This window comes from Chanodichthys erythropterus, chromosome 11, assembly GCF_024489055.1.
Source record: "Chanodichthys erythropterus isolate Z2021 chromosome 11, ASM2448905v1, whole genome shotgun sequence".
In the NCBI taxonomy this organism is placed as follows: Eukaryota; Metazoa; Chordata; class Actinopteri; order Cypriniformes; family Xenocyprididae; genus Chanodichthys; species Chanodichthys erythropterus.
In genome coordinates, this window is record NC_090231.1 from 35,440,493 (window position 1) to 35,451,307 (window position 10,815).

At 37.2% G+C, this 10,815-nt stretch overlaps 1 long non-coding RNA gene across 1 annotated transcript; it reads left to right on the plus strand.

Moving 5' to 3' along the window:
- The first annotated feature begins 86 nt into the window (after positions 1-86).
- Positions 87-2,865, plus strand: LOC137029996 (uncharacterized). Its single transcript, XR_010896370.1, has 3 exons — positions 87-206; positions 1,341-1,417; positions 2,732-2,865. It is a non-coding gene; the product is annotated as an uncharacterized lncRNA (long non-coding RNA).
- The last annotated feature ends 7,950 nt before the right edge of the window (positions 2,866-10,815 follow it).

The window sequence follows — 10,815 nt, forward strand, 5'->3', positions numbered from 1 at the left end:
TTGACCCAATTCCTGGGTTGTTTAGGTTTCTGGGTTATTTTTCAAAGAGTAACCCATGTTCTGGGTTAGCGCCCCTCTCCCTGCCCCCCGCTGTTGTTCTGGAATTTTCTCACAACAGTCGTTTGGAATAACCGTCACTTGAACTTGAACGCACTCGATCCGTTTTGGTCTGGGCTTCTTCGGTGCAACTTCGTCGCGTATTCAAGGTAAGCAAGTATTTTCAGTGTCAATGTAACGTAAAGTTTTCTGTGTCCATGTCCCCGTTGCTAGTTTAGCACCATTTGTAAAAAAATGACCATGGCTTACCGTGGTAATTCTGTGGTGAGCATGTAGCCGCCTGCGGATATCGCAACAACATCTAACTAGTTTAAAGTCCGTGTAAAGTCAAAATAAATGTGTGTTTTGAATTTGTCAGACTAAATAAGAAAGTGTTATTAACCACCCAGCCAAATTTGAATGATTAAAAATAACGATAAGTTCATGAAATTAGGTGTCAAAATGGTTGAAATGCTTTTTACACATAGTTGAGAAACGTGTGACCTATTTAATGTGTTTAGAAGGAAATGACAACTGTGCTGTACTTATCTCATTGTTATAATACTGGTAATAATACGATAGGTACGTGCAGCTAGTGGCGACTTCATGCCGCGTTAAGGGGGTTGAACACCGGACGAGAAGCGCCGCGCCGCGCCGCGCCGCGTCTAGAACAACTCGAGGTATCGTGTACTTTCTCAGTTTATGGCCAGCAATATTGTTATGTTTTAGGACATTGTGGAATTAAGATAATGTCAGTATGTTATGAGTGTACTGTATAATTAAATACAACCGTTGCTGAGTATGCAGTCTGAACACTTTAAGTTACCTCAGAGCGTCCGTTAACTGAATGGAGAATATCACCTGAAAATCCAATAACATCAGCAATTTGTATTCATGCAGCTGATTTCTGTAAATTAATGTAAAACTAACTTTATATTGCAGCACATGGTGAAGTCAGTATATACATTAACGACGATTTGAGACAAATAAGTGTAAATTTAATATAAATCTATGTAACATTACATAGCGCGCTGTGGCGCTGCAGGATTTTGAACAAGGTCCTGAACCGTTGCTGGGCGCCGCCGGTGTGTGTACACTCATAGAGAATAATGTGTTTGAATATAACGTTACGCTTCTCTTCCGGTGTGCGACCCCCTTTAGCCGTGGCTAGAGCGACGAGGCTACAGAATAACCAGCTGCGCTGTGCTTATCATATTATACAGTGCTCTACGGGCTTAAGTAGTGAGAGTTAAAGAAGCGTGTCAAGTCTTCAAATTGTTGCTAACCTCTATTGTTTTCTCCAGGTCATTTTAAATGTACAGCTTTGTCGCTGATAAGCTAACTGAGTGGCGGATGTCTGAGCTGATAGAGAATTTTAGAGGTGAGCGTTTTACTCTTTAAAGGGATAGTTCACCCAATAATGAAAATGTGATGTTTATTTGCTTACCCCCAGGGCATCCAAGATGTAGGTGACTTTGTTTCTTCAGTCGAACACAAATGATGATTTTTAACTCCAACCGTTGCCGTCTGTCAGTCTTATAATGCGAGTGAATGGTCACACAATTTATAAGAGTCAAAAAATATACTTAGACAAATCCAAACTGAACCATGCGGCACGTGACGACACATTGATGTCCTAAGACACGAAACGATCGGTTTGTCTGAGAAACCACTATGTCAGTTGGACATAGTGGTGTTTTAGAGGTAAAAAATGATATAAATCATTTTCGGTTTCTTGCACAAACCGATCGTTTTGTGTCTAACTGTGTGTTCACACCGCCGGCGGCGAGAACGTCAAAGTGACAGGAAGTCATTAATTTTCAATAAGAGCACGGCGGCGAGCTCCGGCGAGAGCGGTGCGGCGCGGCGCGTTTTGGACGATGAGAGCGGCGAGGAGAGTTGAAATCAGGTTAACTTTATGGTAATGAGCTATGACGCGGTTCGGCGGCAACCAATCGGAATGTAGATGTCCTCGCTTGACAGGCTTCCGATTGGTTAACGCAACTTGTCATTTACTTTGACCCTCCCATCGGTTTGAACGAACAGTACAGCGTTGTTGGCAGGGCGGCCAAGGTGACTGTTGACGCTCTCGCCGGCGATTAAAAATCATCATTTGTGTTCGACTGAAGAAACAAAGTCACCTACATCTTGGATGCCCTGGGGGTAAGCAGATAAACATCACATTTTCATTTTTGGGTGAACTATCCCTTTAACTGCCCTCATATCATCTCTCTATACCTAAATATTTTTCTTTAATATGGCTTAAATGTGTCAGTGCAAGATTTTGTGACAGTCACAACTTCTTCGACAGTGGGGAATGCATCTCTATAATAACCCTTATAGTTAAAAGATACTTGTGCCTTGTCTTTAAGCTGTTATGCATAATAATAGGCCAGATATTTACCTTCGCATTAATGTCATTATTACACTTGTTAATGAAAGAAAAGATGGACAGTATAGACTGTCATTCACACAAAATGGGTAGTGCTGCAAAAGAACCACATTAGTTAACTAGCAAATTGGGCCAGGTTTTTTTTTTTGTTGTTGTTGTTGTTTTTAACAAAAAAACAAAAAAAAACAGCATTCCCATAAAAGTGATTATTTGTTAGCTTGATAATCAGAGTGTCCGGTGAGTGGTTCACAATTGTCTCGACTTATTAACAATACTCATGTTGTCTTGTTTTCTGTCCTTCAGGTGAAGACAGAGATGAGGAGGCATTTCTTCTCTTAGATGAGGACACTATCAAAACTCTTGTCCCTCAAGTTCAATCCAGTTATTGAATGTTGTCAAATGTTTGAAAGAGAATGAGTTGTTTATTTTTCTATTTTTTTCTAATGTCTAATGTTATTACAGTGTGACCTAAGATAAATAGGTCCAAGTGTGTAGAGTTTATGTAGAGTTTAATTTAATTTTAATGCAATAAAAATGTAAAAGTGCTTGAAGTGTGTAAGTGCCTGAAGTTTTATTTTCTGAAATAAGGCATACTGGCATAGTAACCCAAGTTAGGTTATTTTTGACCTTTGGTTAAAAAGGGACCTACTCATTTCTGGGTTATTTCAACCCAGATATTGGGGTTGTTCTTTTGACCCAGAAGTTGGGTTATATTAACTACAATTTTGGGTTATTTTAACCCAAAATTTGGGTCAGGTATTTGACCCAGAATTTGGGTCAAAAAGAATAACCCATTTTTCTGGGTTGAAATAACCCAGAAATTAGTTGGTCCCTTTTTAACCCAGGATTTGGGTCAAAAATAACCCATAATGGGTTATTTTTGACCCAGGAGTTTTTAGTGTGTGTCTACTCTTTTGCTACACACTCAAAAGTAAGTACTTTTTGTTCACAGAAAGAGTACATACTTTTAGGGCGTAGTATAAGTAGGCGAATTGGAACGCAGCACTGGTTTTTTCCGTTAATTTAGTGCATCATCCGGGTATTTAAAGTGCACTTTTTCTTTTTGTAATTTTCAGTGTGAACGCACTACTCGCACTTTTTATACTTAAAAACGTCATAGAATAGTGCACAAGTACGCAAATTGGGACGCACCTTATTTCTTTTGCTCTATGACTCCCATTTTTGCCATATAAAAGAGCGTAATTATCAATTGGTTATTTAAATATCACGATGGGCCTTATTTCCGTTTAATTTTGAGACTGTGGCAGGTTAATGTATGAGAAACAGTCTAGTTAATGTATGAGAAACACTGCATACTTTTCTGCTCAGTAGAGAGATCAATTCAAAACACTGTAACAAAAACCTCTTATTGGGATTCAGGAATTATTTTGCAGCTCATTGTCTATTACAGTATACAACATGAAAGAGTGCAGATACAGTAAAATACAACAATGGGGGAAATTTAGGGAAAATTAATTTTCATTACACTACTGTAGAGTGATCTTACAGTAGATGAAAAGCACTAGAAAAGAAATGTTCAACTGTCTTGGTATGCAACACAATACAGTATACTCCCAAATACATTAGAGTAAAATAAATCAATAAATTCAGCATCCTCTGTATCTTCAGCCAAATTTTACTACACTATACAGTACTATTGTCAAGGGTGCACATAAATTTCTTGGTCTGGAGATGTTGCTTGGTACTCACACTTTACGTGACACACTTATCCTAAAAGCTGTCCTCATCACTTTCCTCCTGACTGGTAGATGATGATAATGATTTTTTGCTGTCACTTTAAGAAGGAAAGCACAGACAGAATAACTGACACACATCCAGTTTCTTTCTCAACTGAGAGAATACTTGCTGAGACAGGTATTTTCACATAATTTTGTGTGTATGTGTCCGTTAAAACGCAAGTAAATGCGAAAGAGGAATTAATTTGGTGTTCGAGCGCTGTCTGTTTGTCTCTGTGCTCACATATAACATTGTGCGAGTCCCAATTTTTGCCTCTTCTTCCGCTTTTAAAATCATTTGAATGTGTTAATTGGCTAGACAAAACACGTCTAAATGATAAAATTAAAAGGGTTAGTTCTTCACCCAAAAATGAAAATGCCATTTATTACTCACACTCATGTTCCACACACGTAAGACCTTCGTTAATCTTCGGAACACAAATTAAGATATTTTTGTTTAAATCTGATGGCTCCATAAGGCCTGCATAGCCAGCAATGACATTTCCTCTCTTAAAAGATTAGTTCACTGTTAAATAAACTTTTCCTGATAATTTACTCACCCCCATGTCATCCAAGATGTTCATGTCTTTCTTTCTTCAGTCGAAAAGAAATTAAGGTTTTTGATGAAAACATTCCAGGATTTTTCTCCTTATAGTGGACTAATTGTTATATACTATTGAACTAGCATATTGCATATAAAAATTAGTTCAAACTTTGGCCTGTGGAGGGCAGTAATACACTTAGCAGTGTCTACACTGCTGGAATTCTAATAGAGGTGAAGAAGAAGAGAGCTAGTTCAAGATGAGCATTTCTGGTTAAAACTTATATAATTTTCAATTTTTTTTTCAGAAAATGAGCGATGGTTTCACTAGATAAGACCCTTATTTCTCATCTGGGATCGTGTTGAACAATTTGAAGCTGCAGTGAAACTAATTTTGACCTTCAACTGTTTGGTGCCCATTGAAGCCTACTATAAGGAGAATAATCCTGGAATGTTTTCATCAAAAACTTTAATTTCTTTTCGACTGAAGAAAGAAAGACATGGACATCTTGGATGACACGGGGGTGAGTAAATTATCAGGAAAAGTTTATTTAAAAGTGAACTAATCCTTTAAGATCCATTAATGTACTAAAAACATATTTAAATCAGTGGTTCAATATTAATATTATAAAGCGACGAGAATATTTTTGGTGCGGCTAAAAACAAAGCAAAAAAAACAACAACATATATATTGCATAAATTGATGGCCGATTTCAAAGCACTGCTTCAGGAAGCTTCGGAGCGTTATGAATCTTTTGTGCCGAATCATGATTCAGATCGCGTGTCAAACCGCCAAACTGCTGAAATCACGTGACTTTGGCGCTCCGAACCGCTGAAAGATTCATAACACTCCCAAGTTTCATGAAGCAGTGTTTTGAAATCGGCCATCACTATATAAGTCGTTATTTAGTTTATTTTTGGTGCACAAAAAATATTATTGTCGCTTTATAATATTATTATTGAACCACTGTACTCACATGAACTGATTTAAATGTTTTTAGTACCTTTACAGATCTTAAGAGAGGAAATGTCATTGCTGGCTATGAAGGCCTCACTGAGCCATCAACAAAAAATCTTAATTTGTGTTCCGAAGATGAACAAAGGTCTTAAGGGTGTGGAACGGCATTAATAAATGACATTATTTTCATTTTTTGGTGAACTAACCCTTTCACTCTATGATGGTTAAATTAACACCTAATAATTAAAGTACACACTTATCATCATGATTACTATCTTACCAGAGATGGAGAAAAATCTTTGTGAACGTGTCATCAGTTTTGCTACTTATTTTTTACCCTTGGATAAATGTGTGCTATTTGAGTTCACATTGTAACACTTAAGTTAATTATATATTATGTGTTTTATGAATGAGATCATGGTTAAACCTGGCATTTTGTGTAGAGTTAAATCATTAAGAAAATAGTATGTGTTTGAAAACAGATGGAATGTGTTAAAAGTTTTGAGAAATTAATCTTTGTTTTGAGATCTGAATGAATGGTTTAGGAAATTGCCAACTGAATCTGTATTAGCAATCGAGAAAAATTGTAATGGAAATGTCTAGCCTGCTCACTATGCTTTGGTACCACCTTATAATTCGATACATATAGAAGCACGGATGAAATAAATTACATGAACATAAATGTTTAAATGAATAAACTAAAATTACTGAGAGCATGTTGGAACAGGCTGGTGATAGTGACCTCTAGTGGCTGTAGGTAGTGAAGCATGTAACAAATCCGACCTGCACTGGCCTATCAGGATATTATGTCTTTCCCTGTGTGCTCAAGGGAGGTGGACAGGAATGTTTTCATTTATGGGTTATCCAAATCACATTTTGACTAATGTATCTGCTATCTTTTCAGTGGCAATTCCTTCCTTCCTGTTAAGCATGTAAACTGCTCCAGTAAACACAGTTTATATGGGTGGGATAGAACTAGAAATTTGATAGTAGCATAATCCTTAAAGCTGTAGGACATTTGAAGCTATCAATGTCTTAAGAGGTTTCAGAATAGAATTCCAAGTGTGGCTCTACTTCAGTTCTATGTTGTCAATATAAATTAGCTGATATGTATGCAGTCAAATATATAGTGTTTTTATTTGTCTGATGCAGTGAACATGCTGTAGTAAAATCAGATTAAGGCAACCCTGGCAACCTTTCATTCTAAGCTATTAATAAACCAGAATAATTCACCACGCTGGCAGTCCCAGAAGTAACCACAGCCCCCCTTGGGACCAGATTTAAGCAGCATGTGACTAGTCAATCAAATAACCATGGTGACAGTGGAATGACCAATTCCCAGTTGCAATCACAAGGCGAGAGCAGCTGATTCTGCCTTTGAATGAATTTTAATAATGCAGGGGTGAGTGTATCCATCTGTAGATGTTGGTTAACCCATCTGTCAGTTGACAGGGTAACCAACTGATGACCATAGACCGTTAAAATGCAGACGTGATGCAGACGCTGCTGCTGAGCAGACACCACAATGACACGCAAAGACCTCCTGACTTACCACAGCAGGATGAGGAAATAGAAAAGAAACAGAAAGCTAGAATATGTAAAAACAGAAGTAGAAATGGGGAAAAAACGCTTAGTACAAGATACAGCATGAGCCTATAGTGGAACAGCGTGTGTCATTGTGTGTCAATGCCAGGGAGTCAAATATACTGAAATATAAATATACTGATATGTACAAATGATATGTACTGATATGTATAATTTTTACTTTTAAAATGTTTGTTAAACGATTTTAAATGTAGGCAGTATTTTTAGGCATGGTAAAAACTATATAAAATAACCTGTATTAAGAACTGTATCGAAAATAAAGTTGTCATAAACCAGTGGTTGTGTAGAGTATTTTACAAATGATTAGATCAGTGATTCCTATCCGGGGGTACGCAAAAGATTTAGATTTTGCTTAGTTTGTTCAGGGCTGTCGCTTAAAGGTGCCCTAGAATTAAAAATTTAATTTATCTTGGCATAGTTAAATAACAAGAGTTCAGTACATGGAAATGACATACACCATTGTTTCCTCCTTCTTATATAAATCTCATTTGTTTAAAAGACCTCCGAAGAACAGACGAATCTCAACATAACACCGACTGTTACGTAACAGTCGGGGTGTACGCCCCCAATATTTGCATATGCCAGCCCATGTTCACATTAATCGCTGCAAAAGTTTCTTTCCTCTCATAAAAAGCATAGACACATTGTAATTTAAAGATTTATTTGAAAGACTTTATGACTTTTCCTACTTTATACATAAAGTGCTGAACTTGGAGAGTGGAAATGGCTAATAGAAGCCAACAAGTGCTTATCTGTTGCCATCTACTGGTTATAGTGGTATTTTTCATGTCAAGTGTTTGTTTTCCATCAAATGTTGGATTTTCTACATCATGAACACTTTCAGTTTTACAAATGGGGACAATCTCTGAAGGATGAATAAATAATGTTTTTTTTTTGTCTTTTGTTTTTTTTGTCATCATATTCAAAATAGCATTTGAAATGCTGGAATGTCCAATTACATTTACAACTACATTGTGTTTCTTATTCAAATGTTCCTAATATCTTTAAGTCTGAATTGTAATCAATAAAACTGGTTCATTGTTAAATTAGGTAATTGTGACAACTGCATTAAAATATAAACGCTGCGTTTACTTTGGTTTAGTGTCGATAAAGGTGTACTTGAGCCTTATGGATGGAGTTGTGGGGGTACTTGAGGCTAAAAAGATTGGGAACCACTGGTTTAGATTATTTAATCTTTAAGTACTAAATAAGCTATATCAGAAAAAAATAATTAATAAAATGAACCCTTTATGCTGGGTAAATATACAATTCAATTTGCTTAGTAAAATTAGCCCAACCTGTGTTCTGTCCTATGTTTACCCAGCCCTTGGGCTAAAAACAACCCAAAATATTCACATGTATGTGAAAGGAGTGAGTGTGTGAGAGAGTAAAAATATATGTATGTGAAAGGAGACTGTATGTGCGAATGAAAGTAGATGTATGCATGTGAAAGGAGACTGTATGTGCGAATGAAAGTAGACATGTATGCATGTGAAAGGAGAATGTAAGTGTGTAAGAGTGCCAGAATGAATTATGGCTTGTACAGACCCTATAAGATACACTGAGTTTTGATTTCTAAGTGATCAATTTATGTAAAAGACTTTTCACACATGATGGTTGTGTGTAGGTAATTGGGAAATGATTGTGGTATTTAAATAGCAAGAGAGCTGTTAGTTTTGAGTGATGTGTGTAATACAGAGAACTGTGTTTAAACTTTTGCAAAAAGTTTTTTTTACAGTTGCAAACTAAGTGTAAAGCACGTGTGCTTGTAGTTTTGCAGACTTGGTCTGAAGATTCGGTGCATGAGTGAATTATTTCACTGAGTGGGCCTCAACTAACACTTTTAGTGTGTAAGTAATTTGAAAAAAACTGTAATACAGTCGACGTGACTGCAGTGGTTCAGCCTTACAGTTTTTTTTTTTCACATTTTCAAAACTTTGCCTCTTTTTTCCAAAACTTTACACACAAATCCAGCAATTGCACACACAAATCACAAAATGCCTTTTGCAAAATGAAGCACTGCATTCAAAATAACTCAAAAGCAAACATTTGTCTTACATTGCAAACACCTTTGCAATAATATTCTATTTCTCTCAATTGTGTGTTGTGTTTTGCACAAAAGTGTTTTATGAAATTGAAAACCAAGTCAAGGCTGAGAATTAGTGTATGTTTTTGCAGATTTGGTGTGTGGTTCTGGTGTTGTGAGTGTCAGGTTCCAGAAATTGTGTGACAAGTAAGGATTTTGTGGGCAAGTAGTTGAAAAAAACAGTAATGTTATGAAGCGACCAGAATACTAATTGAGCTTAAAAACAAAACAAAAATAATTACTTTATTCAACATCTTCTCTTCTGTGTCATTCTCGTACACTGTTTACGTCCAGTGCTTCTAGGTTCTACATCAGAACAGCAGCTCAGTATCCAAGGGTTTCAAAGACGTCACTTCCGCTATGCCCGCCGCCATATTTGTGTCCGGTCACAGCTGCACGCTCTGTTTAAGTCTATGGTGAAAGCAGCTACAACTACCAGAGGAAGGCCAACGAAACACTCTCAGAAGGTTTTATTTTACAATTTACAATATGTCTGGTGCTGTTAGCCGTTTCAACAGTCGTCAGAACTACAAATTTATTTGATCCCAAAGGAGTTAGATCGGCGGAATTATTGGCTTCATTCAAAAGGGACCACACCACTGGCAGCCAAACAGCAATGCACAACATTAATAACTGCTGGGACCGTCATTTACATAACATTATAATTGTATACAATATTGTATTAAAATATTGTGAATTCTAGTTGCTGTGTTTCGGCTTGTTATTACACGATGAACAAATTCACGACACAATAATGACTCGGCGTTCTGACGTAGAACCTGAAAGCGCTGAACGTAAACAGCGTATGAGAATGACACAGAAGAGAAGAGATTGTTGAATAAAATTGTTATTTCTGTTTTTTCGCACAAATAGTATTCTAGTGACTGCAGAGACGCGCGAGTATTAGCTAACAAAAAAAGGTCCCCAGAACGTCCCCTGAATGGCCTCTGCGAACGTCCCCCGAACGTCCATGTGTAGGGTCGTCTAGCTGTCCCGGGACGTCCGCAAAGACGTCCTCCGGACGTTCACAGGACGTTCAGCGGCCATTCGGGACGTTTAGGGGACTTTCGATTAAGTCCTCTTGTTTTTTTTTTTATTTTACCTCTAGGTTAAAAAAAGAAAACAAACACGCTGTAAGGAGCAAAATACGTGTATTTATTTATAAATTAACAGTTTTATAATTGTTGTGCTCTTTCCGTGTGTGTGTTAGGCAAACACGCAGTTGTGTGTGCACGCGCGTCTCTCGTTGTCAGCTGTGGTAGTCTGATGGCAGTTTTTTCGTTGGCTTCTAACATAAAAAGACAAAATGAACACATTCAATCATGTATCAGGTATCGTTTGCCTATTAAAAACATTTGTTACTGTCAATTTGGGTTTAGTTAGACCAAGATTAGCGCACATTTGAAGATAAGCCGTAACGGTAAGCCGCGACGGACAACAACTTCAGCAAACATTTGTAAA